Source organism: Protopterus annectens, chromosome 7.part0, assembly GCF_019279795.1.
Source record: "Protopterus annectens isolate FY-2018-M chromosome 7.part0, PAN1.0, whole genome shotgun sequence".
NCBI lineage: Eukaryota > Metazoa > Chordata > Ceratodontiformes > Protopteridae > Protopterus > Protopterus annectens.
In genome coordinates, this window is record NC_056739.1 from 1,794,035,561 (window position 1) to 1,794,047,600 (window position 12,040).

At 44.9% G+C, this 12,040-nt stretch overlaps 1 protein-coding gene across 2 annotated transcripts in view; it reads right to left on the reverse strand.

Annotated features, from left to right (window-relative positions):
* Nucleotides 1-12,040, reverse strand: part of CFAP45 (cilia and flagella associated protein 45) — a 613,456-nt gene that overhangs the window by 471,926 nt on the left and 129,490 nt on the right. The window lies entirely within an intron of this gene.

The following is a 12,040-nucleotide window of genomic DNA, read 5'->3' on the forward strand; positions in this document are numbered from 1 at the left end:
TTTCGATATCATGATTCATGAGGTCAGTAATAATACATTCCATATCTTTACTGGTCAGACTGGTAAGGCTGACAGGTATGTAGCTTCACAGGAAAGTTATGGGTAGACCTTTGTGAAGGGTTATCCCTAAAGCAGTGTGCCTGGATTCCGGAAAGTTGCCCATAGGTTAAACAATTTAAGCAGGGCTTCAGCGACAGCATGTTTGACACTGTTTATTGGACAACCCTGTATGTTATCAGGACCCATGGTCTTAAAAAGAAACCCTATGATATGTCCCTGATGGAGGAGTGACTCAGGGATTGTTGGACTGGAGATTGCAGTTTCATAGGAGAAACTGGCAAAAAACTTGCTTCCCAGTACATTTGTGATATCATTTAGACTTGAATAGGAGGCCTTATTGTGGAAAAGTTCAGAACAATGTTATAAATTATGTCTGAGTTTTCTAAGGAAGCTGAAGAAGGACTTGTATTTATCAGTTGCTTGAGATAACAGCCTCAGTTCATGGGATGCTTTGCTGGACTTTACAGTGGCCTTAAGTTTTCTGTTAATCTTTTTTATTTTTTATATTATTTTCATGCTAGTGGGGGGGGGGGGGATCTTAATCTGTATTTTAAAGAGTTTTGTCATTTTGCTATAAAATTTATGTTGACTACTGTAGTTGGTTCTAGTAGGGACTGCTAGAGCAATGCATTTATGTAAATGGGTATAAAAATCCTAGTGCAGCTAGCTGCATACTCAGGGGCAACTGAGAGAAAGTAATGGGTAAAATATCAAGATTTTGTTGTATTCGGTTCACCTCTATGAAGCCAATATAGAATGTGGTGTAGGTTGCGGTCTCAATGGAGATTTTGAGATTGAAAGTCAAAGGTGGTGGTTTGACTTAAACAATGAGTAGCAGACCAGGGGAATGAAACAGGGAAGGGCTGTGTCAATGAGGACCAGCGTGGGAATGCTTCTGCTCCTTGTGCATTTGAGGACAATCTGATCCAAGATGTTTTTGTTTACCCTAACAAAAAATTCACTGTGCATAACCTAAAGTGGAGCTGTAGGCACTCCGATCTATGGAGGGGTTATTACTGTGTTATTGCTTATAGAGATATTTTGAAGGAATAAAACAAAAAAGCAGTCCAGCACTATGGTAAACCATGGATTATAAGAAAAGTTCCACAAACAGCAAGCTAAGCAAATCCAATAACAGACACAGTGAAAAAACAAGTTCATTACTTCACAAAGCTTTCAGGAAAAGTCCCTTCTTCAGTGTGTATGCATTAGTTAAAATCAACAGTCACTTTATACAATTCAAAAATACAACAGCCCAATAGAAAAACACATTCAATCAAACAATTGTGGTTCAGTTAAAACTTTAAAGCCATATAGCGCCTATGCATATAAAAACATCAGCATATAAAACATACATACAAAAACATACATAAAAGACCATACCTATAAAAAGTATGCATGTACAGAGCATTCATAAAAGAATGGTTATAAAATATTTTGCTTCATTTTCAGTATCGGCTTAATACTTATAGCTAGGTAGTAATAGTAGTAGCAAGTCTAGTTTTAGTTGCATCAATGAGAAAGTTTTTGGCTTTGTAAAGCGTCCCTAGGTTTTTCAGTTTTTCTTATGCAATTTTGTATATGGAGGTCAAAAGTAAAATTATCATCCACTATCACCCCTAATAGTTTGCGATGAGAAGTGACTTCAGGGGTTATATTATCAAAAGAGAGAGGACTTTAAATTTAGCTTTTTCATGAGAGAGGGATTTGGGGGGGGGGGGGGAGTAGTAGTTTGGTCTTTTTTGGTTTGAGCATTAGTTGTGAGTTCTAAAGCCATGTTTCAGTGGCTGTTAGAGCTTCCTGGGTAATTTTCTGGAGGTGCACCATGTTGTAAATAAGAGTAAAATCATCTGCATATTGTATTAGGGTGGCCTGTTGTGTGGAAGTTTAAAGGGTGTCTGTGAAATTGTTAAAGAGGAAGAGACAAAGAACGGAGGTGAGGAGAGAGCATGGAGTGCCATTTTAATGACTGATAGCTATTGGACAGGTAGCTTTTGAACCACAGAACGGTGGGCTGAGAGAGATCTAGTGAGACATTTGAAGTAGAAGTTTGCTGTGATAAACTGTGTCGAAGGCTTTAGGAAAGTCTCAAAATAAGGAAGAGACTAGTTTGCCATTATCTCTAGCCTTAAACTAAAAATCTAGCAAAGGAGAACAAACATCGCTGCACATATAACCATAAAAAAGAAGAAAAAAAATGGAGTAATGCCAGTACGCATGCAAGTCTACCTTCAAGCAAATTAAGGAATACCTGATATCCAAGGTATTTTTATAACAAGCAAGTTTAATAAAAGCTTTGTTAAGCACTTTCATCCTATAAAAATTGTTAATTTGACTTCATGTGGACAAATACTTCCACAGTGTAGCCAGCCTCTTATATAAGGATTTTCGGTCATGTGACTAATTATAAACCACTAATAACAAGGTAAAAAAAAATCAGACTTAAAACCATGTTTGAAATAAATAAATGTATGTATATAACCTATAAGTTTTAATTGAAACAGCAGATATTAAACGTGTTGTAATTAAATAAAAAAGCTCCAATGTTAGCTTTATAGTTTAGCAGCACACAATTTTAGAATGCTAAAGAGACCATGTCATTCATACCAGGTTGTGTACTTGCACTTAAATGTAACTGCCACAGAAGTTCTCTTTATTCAAGCCTAAGCTGTCAGGGACCACCCCTTGGATTAACAGATTTTTTTTCCAGAATAAAGAAACAAAACTTCTTGTTAACATTACGATCTGAAGTAGTTAACTTCATTTGTGCATCAACCTATGGGTCTTTGGATCCATATCGGATCCGAGCCGGCAGTTTCCAACAGCTGAGATCCGAGCTCCAAGCTCCTCACCCCACCCATAATCCCCTGCCATCCCTACCTGACCTCAGATCTAGTTTGCCACGGTTGAAGCCAGCAGCTTGATCTTTGAGTTCCAGGCGTTGGGCAAGACTTTGTGAGGAAAATTTGTTTTTTTTTTCTTATCTTTCCTGTCAAAAGTGTTGTGTGTGTGTTTAGCTTCCCCTTGTAGTTTCTTCGCTACAAATTTTAATTTTAGCTTATCCCCCCCCCCTTGTGAGAGTGTTAAGGTGTGTGTCTGTGTGCTTGAGGCCTACTGTATGTGTCTTTCTTAGTGCAATGTCTGAGGCCACAAAGACGTTCTTTGCTAAATGTACCGTGTGTGGCCATAAGCTATCCCCAGCGGATGGTCACACTCGGTGTGTTTTGTGCCTTGGGGCTGAACACCTCTCCTCTGGTTGCACTATTTGTGTGGCGTTCAACCCCAGGGCACTTAAGGACCAGAGGTCGAAGTTGATTCTGGCGGGACTTCTGCCCCCGGACTCGGCTCCGACCTCCGGTCCCCCCGTGGTGCCTGCCGCAGCTGCGGCAGTACCCATGACTGCTTCCCTTCCCCTGGCTGGGACTCAACCTCCCACCTCAGGCCAGGAGGATAGGGAAGCCCAAAAAGAGAAGCGCAGGGAGAAGCACCATAAGCGGCGGGCCGAGGCCTCTACATCGGCCTCGCCAGCTAAGCGGGCTTCTCCCTCTAAGATCTCTGAGCCTTCTCCTTCCTGGCCCCGGTCACCTTGCTTCTCACCGGGACCGGAGGAGGAGGAGGAGGCCCGGTCTCCCTCGAGGTCATCAAGGTGGCACTCCCGTCCCGCCTCGGTGGCCTTGTCCAGGTCCACCAAAAGCTTAATGGACGCAGATTTGGACCGGATGATGAAAAGATTCCTCCAGGCCCAGCTGCAGATGGGAGTGTGCCTGCCTCCCCCCCCTCTGGGAGGGAGCTCGACCGCCTTTTTCACCCTGATAGCTCCTTTTCCAACCCGCTTCCTGGGTTTGGAGTCCTCGGAGCTGAGTGGCATTGGAGCCGGGGGTGTGTCGGTGCCGATAGTATCAGGTACTTCGGCGCCGACAGCGCCCTCGAGTCTGTCAGGTCCCTTTTCAGCGGATCCGAGCTCTCGGAGCTGAGAGTTGAGCTGTGGATCCGAGGGTGTCAGTGTGCCTTTGGCTCCGTCCAGGTCAGAGCATACTGGCCCGTCGGATCCGATGGCATCGGCCCCGATCCGCTCATCGGATCTGAGGGAGGGTTTGCTCTCGGATCCCAGAGAGAGCAGCTCTCCTTCAGCTTTCGACGTGGTGGAGAGGGCTCTGTCGAGGGATTCCAGGCCCCCGGCCACAGCTACGGCCCCACCCCGCACTCCCTCTCAGTTGGCTCTGACTTCTATCACCTGGCCCCAGGGACAGCCTGCTCTAACGTCCCAGGTAGTTCCCTTGTTGGGACATGATGAGCCTGGTGAGGCCTCCTCGGACAGCCCCCCCGAGGAGGTCCCTCACAAGCGCAAGTGCAAAAGGAGGCACTTGGACTCCCCTGAGTCCTTGACCGAGGACACAGATTTGGAGGAAGGGGAAGCCTCCCCAAGATCACCCCCAAAGATGTCTCCTTTGGAGACATCATGGAGATGCTCAGAATAAGGGGAGGGTGGTCCGCCCCAAAGCCCACCTCGGACGAGTCTGTGTTCCTGGAGGCATTTGAAGCAGGCCCGTCTACCTCTTGGGTGTCCCCTCCAGCCAACCCCCTGGTAGACCTGATCACTACCAGGGCGTGGAAGGAGCCGGACACTGTGGAACCTGTCCCAAAGAGACCTGATAGGATACTTAGCCCCTCCTCCAACAGAGGGCACTGGAGTAAGGGATCCCCAGTAGATGCCATGTTGGTGGCGGCAGCCACCAAGAGGGAACTGGCCCAAGAAAGTCCCTCAGTCCATCCTCCTAGCAAGGAGTCTCGGGCGATGGACCGCCTTGGGAAGCGAGTCTTCAGTTCAGCTACCTTCTCGGTAAGGTCACTGAACTACATGGCACATGTCATATGGCTCCAGCGAGACCTTATTAAAGAGTACGCTGGGGTGCCCCCGGAGTCCATGTTGGTGGAGGACAAGCAGCTGTACTCTTCCCGAATGGCCACTCTTAGGTTTATTTCTAATACCTCTATGCAGCTACTATCCCATGCTACGGAAGGAGCCGCTAGAGCTAGCAGAGTGGGCGTCATCATGAAGCGACAGGCATGGCTCCGCCACTGTGATTTCGTGGAACCCTTTAAGGCATCATTCGCTAATGCCCCATTCGATGGTTCTGCCCTCTTTGGCAAAACCGTACATGAAACTTTAGTCCAGAGCGAAAAGGACGGGAAGACGTTGTCTGCCATCGGAGTCCGCTTCTCTGCTCCCCAGAGGTCTTTCTCCAAGAACCAAAAGGGACAGAAGAAGATGTGGTTCCGGAAGTCGCAACAGTCCCGTGACGCTCCAGACACCCAGTCTTTCCAAGGCTGAGGAGGACAGGGTGGACGCCGCCCTAGGAGCAGAGGGGGTCCGAGGAGTTTTTGGTCCAGAGAATCATTCTCTGATCGGCCCACGCAGCAACCCTGAGGGGTTACCCAACTGCTCCACTCTGGAGGCTGTCGGGGGGGCATTTTTCGAGGCACCTGGCAGCTTGGGAGTCCATCACGACAGATCGCTGGGTGCTTCGTATCATATCCAGAGGCTACCAAATCCCATTTCTTCATTCCCCTCGCAATCCTAGATTCCTCCCCGATGTCCCCCCCGATCAAAGGGAGGCCGCGGCTGTGGAAATCCAGCAGCTGCTAGAAAAAAGAGCCATTCAGCACGTCCCCCCCAGACCAGTTCGGATCGGGCTTTTACTCCAGGTTCTTCTTGGTGCCAAAAAAGATGGGGGACTTAAGGCAAATCCTCGATCTATCCCTCTTGAACCTGTCAGTAACCAAAGAAAAGTTCCGGATGGTCACACTACAATCCATTCTCCCCCTCTTGCAGGAGAACGACTGGATGTGCTCTATAGACCTCAAGGATGCATACTACCACATCTTGATGGACAGATGCTCCAGGAGGTTCCTTCGCATCCAGCTAAGAGCCAGTCATTACCAATTCAGGGTCCTCCCCTTTGGTCTCACCACAACCCCCAGGGTGTTTACCAAGGTTCTGTCAGTGATAGCGGCCCACCTGAGACTCCAGGGAATTCAGGTCTTCCCCTACCTGGATGACTGGCTCCTGACCACCCACACAAGGCATCTACTCTGCGCGGCCAGGGACTCTTTCCTCCATCTAGCTTCCCGGCTGGGGGATCACAGTCAATGTAGAGAAATCTTCCCTCCTGCTGACCCAAATGATAGACTTCATTGGGGCCAGATTGGATACTTGCTGACTCCTAGCCTTCTTGACTTCGGACCGGCTTCGAACCCTGAGACTCCATGTGCGGGCCATTCTTCAATCCCCATCTCCTTCAGCAGCTTTGGTCCTGAGGGCCCTAGGGTCGATGGCAGCTGCTGTCAACCTGCTGCCCATGGCGCGTCTGAACATGAGGGTCCTGCAGTGGACCCTCCAAGTCCAAGGGTCCTTCCTGCATTACCCTCTAAACCATCCCGTTTGCTTCAGCAGGGTTTGCAGGAAGGCCCTCCTGTGGTGGCTCCAGTCCCCGGATCTCCTCAAAGGTCGACCCTTTGCTATGCCCCATCCCCTAACCACGGTGACCACGGATGCCTCTTGCCTTGGGTGGGGGGGGGCATTGTCTAGGCAGGACAGTCCAAGGCACGTGGGACCACACGGAGACCTCACTGCATATCAATGTCCTAGAGATGAAGGCGGTGCTGTTGGCATTTCATGCACTCCAGAGCCTTCTTCCCGTGTGGACTATTGCGGTCCAGACGGACAACATGTTGGTAGTCTAGTACATCAACAAACAAGGGGGAACCAGGTCCTATCCACTTTGCCGAGAGGCCATGAGAGTGTGGGAATGGGCGATCTCCACCAACCGCTTTCTCATAGCGACGCACATTCCGGGATGGTCCAACATCCTAGTGGACAGACTGAGTCGCACGATTCTCTTGCCGTACGAGTGGTCTCTGAATCCCGAAGTAGCGAAACAAATATTCTCCAAATGGGGTAAACCTTGTTGCGATCTTTTCGCTTCTCCCTCAAACACGAAGTGCAACGACTACTTCGCTCTAATTCCCCCATCCGGGGATTCCGCCTGAGATGCTCTGGCACATGCTTGGCCGCCCGGTCTCCTTTATGCTTATCCTCCTCTTCCTGTAATGCTGAAATTCTTACAGAAAGCAAGTTGGCTGGGGAGCAGAATAATCCTCATTGCCCCATTCTGGCCTCGTCAGGCTTGGTTCCCTTATCTATGTTCTCATCTAGTGAATCCTCCCTGGATTCTGGATCCCATCCCGGATCTGATCTCACACCTGTTAGACCTTCCGATCCCGAATCTGGACAATCTGAAGCTCATGGCTTGGTTGCTCCAGTTCCACTCCTAGATAGGACTCCCGGTATCTCTTCTCCGGTCAAAGCTATCTTAGTGGCGGCCCACAAGCCGTCTACTAGAAGACTTTATGATAGCAAATGGAAACGTTTTTCCATCTGGGCAGAGCAACAAAACTTAGACCCCTTTACGGTTCCTTTGCCCATGGTGTTAGACTTTTTGTCAGGACTTTTTGACCAAGGAGCCAGCTCTTCCACGGTCAGAGTTCAGCTGGCAGCAATTTCACATTATCACGTGGGGAGTGACCTAGGCCCTTTGATTTCAACCAGATTGTGTAAGGCCTTTTTGAAGGGTACCTTCCTACTAAGACCCCCAGAGAAGGACGTAGTTCCTCTTTGGGATTTAGCGCTTGTGCTCCAGGCTTTGACAGCTCCTCCCTTTGAGCCTGCAGCTTCGGTGGATCTTAAACTATTATCCTGGAAAACAGCCTTTCTCATCGCTATCACTTCGGCCAGAAGGGTTTCTGAACTACAAGCCCTTTCCGCCAAGCCTCCATATTTGACTTTTCACAAAGACAGAATATCCCTCAGGACCAATCCCTCCTTTCTTCCTAAGATTGATTCTGAATCAAATATCAATCAAACTATTAACTTACCTGTCTTCTTTCCCAATTACCAAAACAATGGCGAATATAAATTGCACTCATTGGATGTTCATAGACAACTACGTTTCTACTTACACAGACCAGCTATTTATTTCCTTTGCTAAAACTAATTTTGGAAAATCAGTGTCTAAAGTCACACTGTCCAGATGGATTTCACAGTGTATTCTACTAGCATATGAAAGTTCTGGCCGGCCCGCACCCCAAGTAGTCCACGCCCATTCTACTAGGTCAATTTCCACCTCTGCTGCCTTTCGTTCTAGAGTCTCATTGGATGAAATTTGTTCAGCAGCCACTTGGGCTTCATCTCATACCTTTATAAATCATTATGCCCTCCTCGCTGCTGCTGAGTGTGCTTGGCTGTGTGCGACAACTCTGAACTATTCCCTCAACGACCCTGTGTTTTTGCCTGGGTTGTATCCCTTTATTTTCACTACTAGGGTGTTCTCCACAGACTACCCTTGGACTCGATCAGGACATTGTCTTCTCCTACCACCCTCTACCACCAGAAAACAAGAGAGTATGTCTACCTAGTCATGCTATATTACGTTTTAACTAAATGTTCCTGCTAGACTTTCAAATTGCCACTAGCTAAGCAGCCAGCAGCTACCCCTTCTTCATTCCTTCATTTCCCCTCACAGTCTCCTTGGATGGCTACATAGGTTATCCTCTCTCCCCCTTTTTAGTACAGCTCCATGCCTGGTAGCTCCCTTGTTTGCTTACTGCACTACCACTGTTGCCAACTAGATGTTATCCTTTCCTCATCCCTATTTGGGATATTAGTACTGACTTCTACCTTACACTTTTATTCTCTCCTTCTTACCATAATCCTTTTCCTCCTTTTACTTCTCTGTCTTATCCTCTCCTCCTAGGCTACTTTCTCTTGCCTTGATTCCCCCTTCCTTCCCTGATACTTTTTCCATTCTCCTCTGGTCTACTTTGTGTGGCAGCAACCGTCCCCCCCTCCGTCCCTCTGACTGTCGGATGTTTATATTACTCTTATTGTCATCTGATTGTATCGAGGTCAGACCATAGACTGGCTATTTGGTGCAGGTCTTGCATTAGGCAAACTTGATCTGAGGTCAGGTAGGGATGGCAGGGGATTATGGGTAGGGGGAGGAGCTTGGAGCTCGGATCTCAGCTGTTGGAAACTGCCGGCTCAGATCCGATATGGATCCGAAGACCCATAGGTTGCTGTCAAATGAAGTTTACCTACTCAGATGGAATGTTATGGTGAGTACATAACTTCTTATTTTAACTTGTCTATATACAGTACATTGTTCATATTTGAATTCTGTATATCATAGTAATGCTTGTAAATTGTCTTTTTCACTGTACATTCTGCTTTACCCACATAGTATGAATGACATAGATCACAATGTGCTACATCAAACCAGTAAATCCACAAAAAAGCTCACACCAGCTATAGTGCAGCAAGCAAAATTGTAGCCCAAATTCAAACACAATGCAACAAACTACAGTGATGCAGCAAGCAGAGATAATTCAACTTCATCACTGTTGTTTGCTGCATTGTGTTTGAATTTCGACTACAATTTTGCTTGCTGCACTACACCTGGTGTGAGCTTTTTTGTGGATTTACAATACGCTACATATGCAATGCCTGATGTATTACAATGACAGTTCAAATTCAACTTCATCTGCTAAACTATAAAGTTCTGATGAAAGCTCTTAACAAAACTTTCATTAAACTTGCTTGTTATAATAATACCTTGGATATCAGGTATTCTTTAATTTACTTGAAGGTAGACTTGCGTGTATACTGGCATTACTCCATTTTTTTCTTCTTTTTTGTGATTATCTCTAGCTTTATTGACAGTAGCTATATAGGTTAGGGCAGTGCTAGTACTATTGAAGGAGGGAAGCCATGTTGTGAGGGGATAGGAGTTCTTCATGCAGGAGATAATCTACCAGTTGCTTTTGAGTACATTTTCAAGTATTTTGGTAAGGGGAGATAAGATTGCTATTGGTCTACAGTTGTTAAAGTCTGTTGAATTTCCTCCTTTGTGCAGAGGGATGATATGTGACTTTTTCCAGAGAGAGAATGGTTGAGACAGGATAGGCAAAGCTACTGGCTGCTATTTTTAGGTACTTGCTTAGAAGGTCATGAGTTGAAGAAGAGCACAGTTTAAGTTTGTTTAAGAGAGGTTTTATATAGAATGTGGGCACTGGTTTGAAGGTGAAAATGGATGTGGTGATATGTGACTGTGGGCCAGCATTGGGATTAGATGTTGAGGAATCCTTAGTAAGAGATGCTATATTATCTAAAAAAAATAAGAGTTGAACTGTATTGCAGTTTCAAGTGGTGAGTTATTGGGAGAGAGGTTTGGGTTAACGTTTGGCCAGGATATAAGATTTCTTTAGTCGATGTCCAAAGTTTTTTTGGGGTTGTGTATAGTATTATTCGGACAGTTACTACAGTATAGTTTTTGTCTTCATTTATTTGCTTTTTAGTACAATTGTGAAGCATTCTGAAGTTTTCAAGGTATTGAGGTGTTTTATATTTCTGCAATTCTTTCCATTATTTTTCTCTATCCTGCATTAACACCCTAGTCTTTTTGGACAGACAAACTGCATTATTGTTCTCATTCTCGCCCTTCTGGGAGGTGCAAGGCTATTTAGGATATTTAGAAAAGTTGTACTGAATTCAATTGTAGCATCGTCTAAGGGGAGGATTTTTAGGAAGTTCCAGTTCATAGATGATAGTGTAGTATTGAACATTTCTGGGTTAAACTTGGAAAGGTTGTGTGTTGTTTTATAAATATGCTGTTTAAGTGGATGTGTGAGATGTCTAGTCATATAGTCTGGACGATGATCACTAAGAGAGTTTGACATTGTACCTGTGATGGAGTATTTGATAGGGTCTGATACTAGGATCCAGTCTAACAGAGAATGTGATGTCTTGCTATAATGTGTGGGGCTGTTAATTAGTTGTGTGAAACCAAGTTCATGCTAGATGTACAGAAGTTAGAGTTATATCCAACCAACTGACATTCACTTCACCTAGTAATTCTTTTCTTGTGGAAATGTTATGGATATCCAATGTTGCTTACCTTCCAGTATAGCTGTATTGTTGCCGGAAGGGATATAAAGGACAGTAATATATATTTGTTTACAATTGTTTATTTGAGGAAAGCAATAAGTGGCTCTGTGGAACTGAATTTTGGTATTGGTTTGCTCTAAGGGGAAATGTGGTAGATGCTGTGAAATAATAAAGCAATACTACCACCTTTCCTCTTTATATGCTCATTACAGATGATATTATAGCCAGGTGGTATAACTTTGGAGTTATTTATGCTGATTTTAAGCCAAGTTTTAGTTACAGTGAGCACACCAAGCTTATGTTGGGTAATCCAGACATGTAGTTCTGCAGTTTTAATTCTTATACTTCTAACAGTTATTGCAGCAAAAACGTGATCACCAGGGTTGGGGACTGGCTGTTGTTGGGTTACAGAAATGTGTGGGAGAGAATTATCTTTGTGTTCATTGTGATATGTGGGGTCAGGATGAGGGTATATATCTCCTCCTAGAAGGATTTTAGTATATTAGGGAATTATGCATACTTGTCTTTTGGAGGATTCTTGCACTTGATTTTATTTTGGTTTGAGATGAAGTGTAATAATCAGCCTATATTTGGAATAAAGATGAGGGGCAATATTAAATAGATTTGGTGCAGTGTTTGGAGAGTAATAAAACGCCACACCAAAAGTCTCAGCCATACATTTATTCACCACACTTTTAGCACTTTCATTCAAAAACACAGGAACTTCATCAAAACTGTAACAGAGCAACTTCCCTACCTTTAAAACTCAGAAGAGGCACCATGCCTGGACCAGCAATATTTAAAGCAACACACACACTCTTAAATACACACTTAAAATAGTTCTAGAAGTACACACTTAAAAATACTTAGATAAAATATACTTGCATAAAATAAATATATATCAATAAATATCCCTGCAAATAATGTATCAGTAACAAAGTATTTAAAAGCTTTCATAGGAATAAAATGAACAATGTT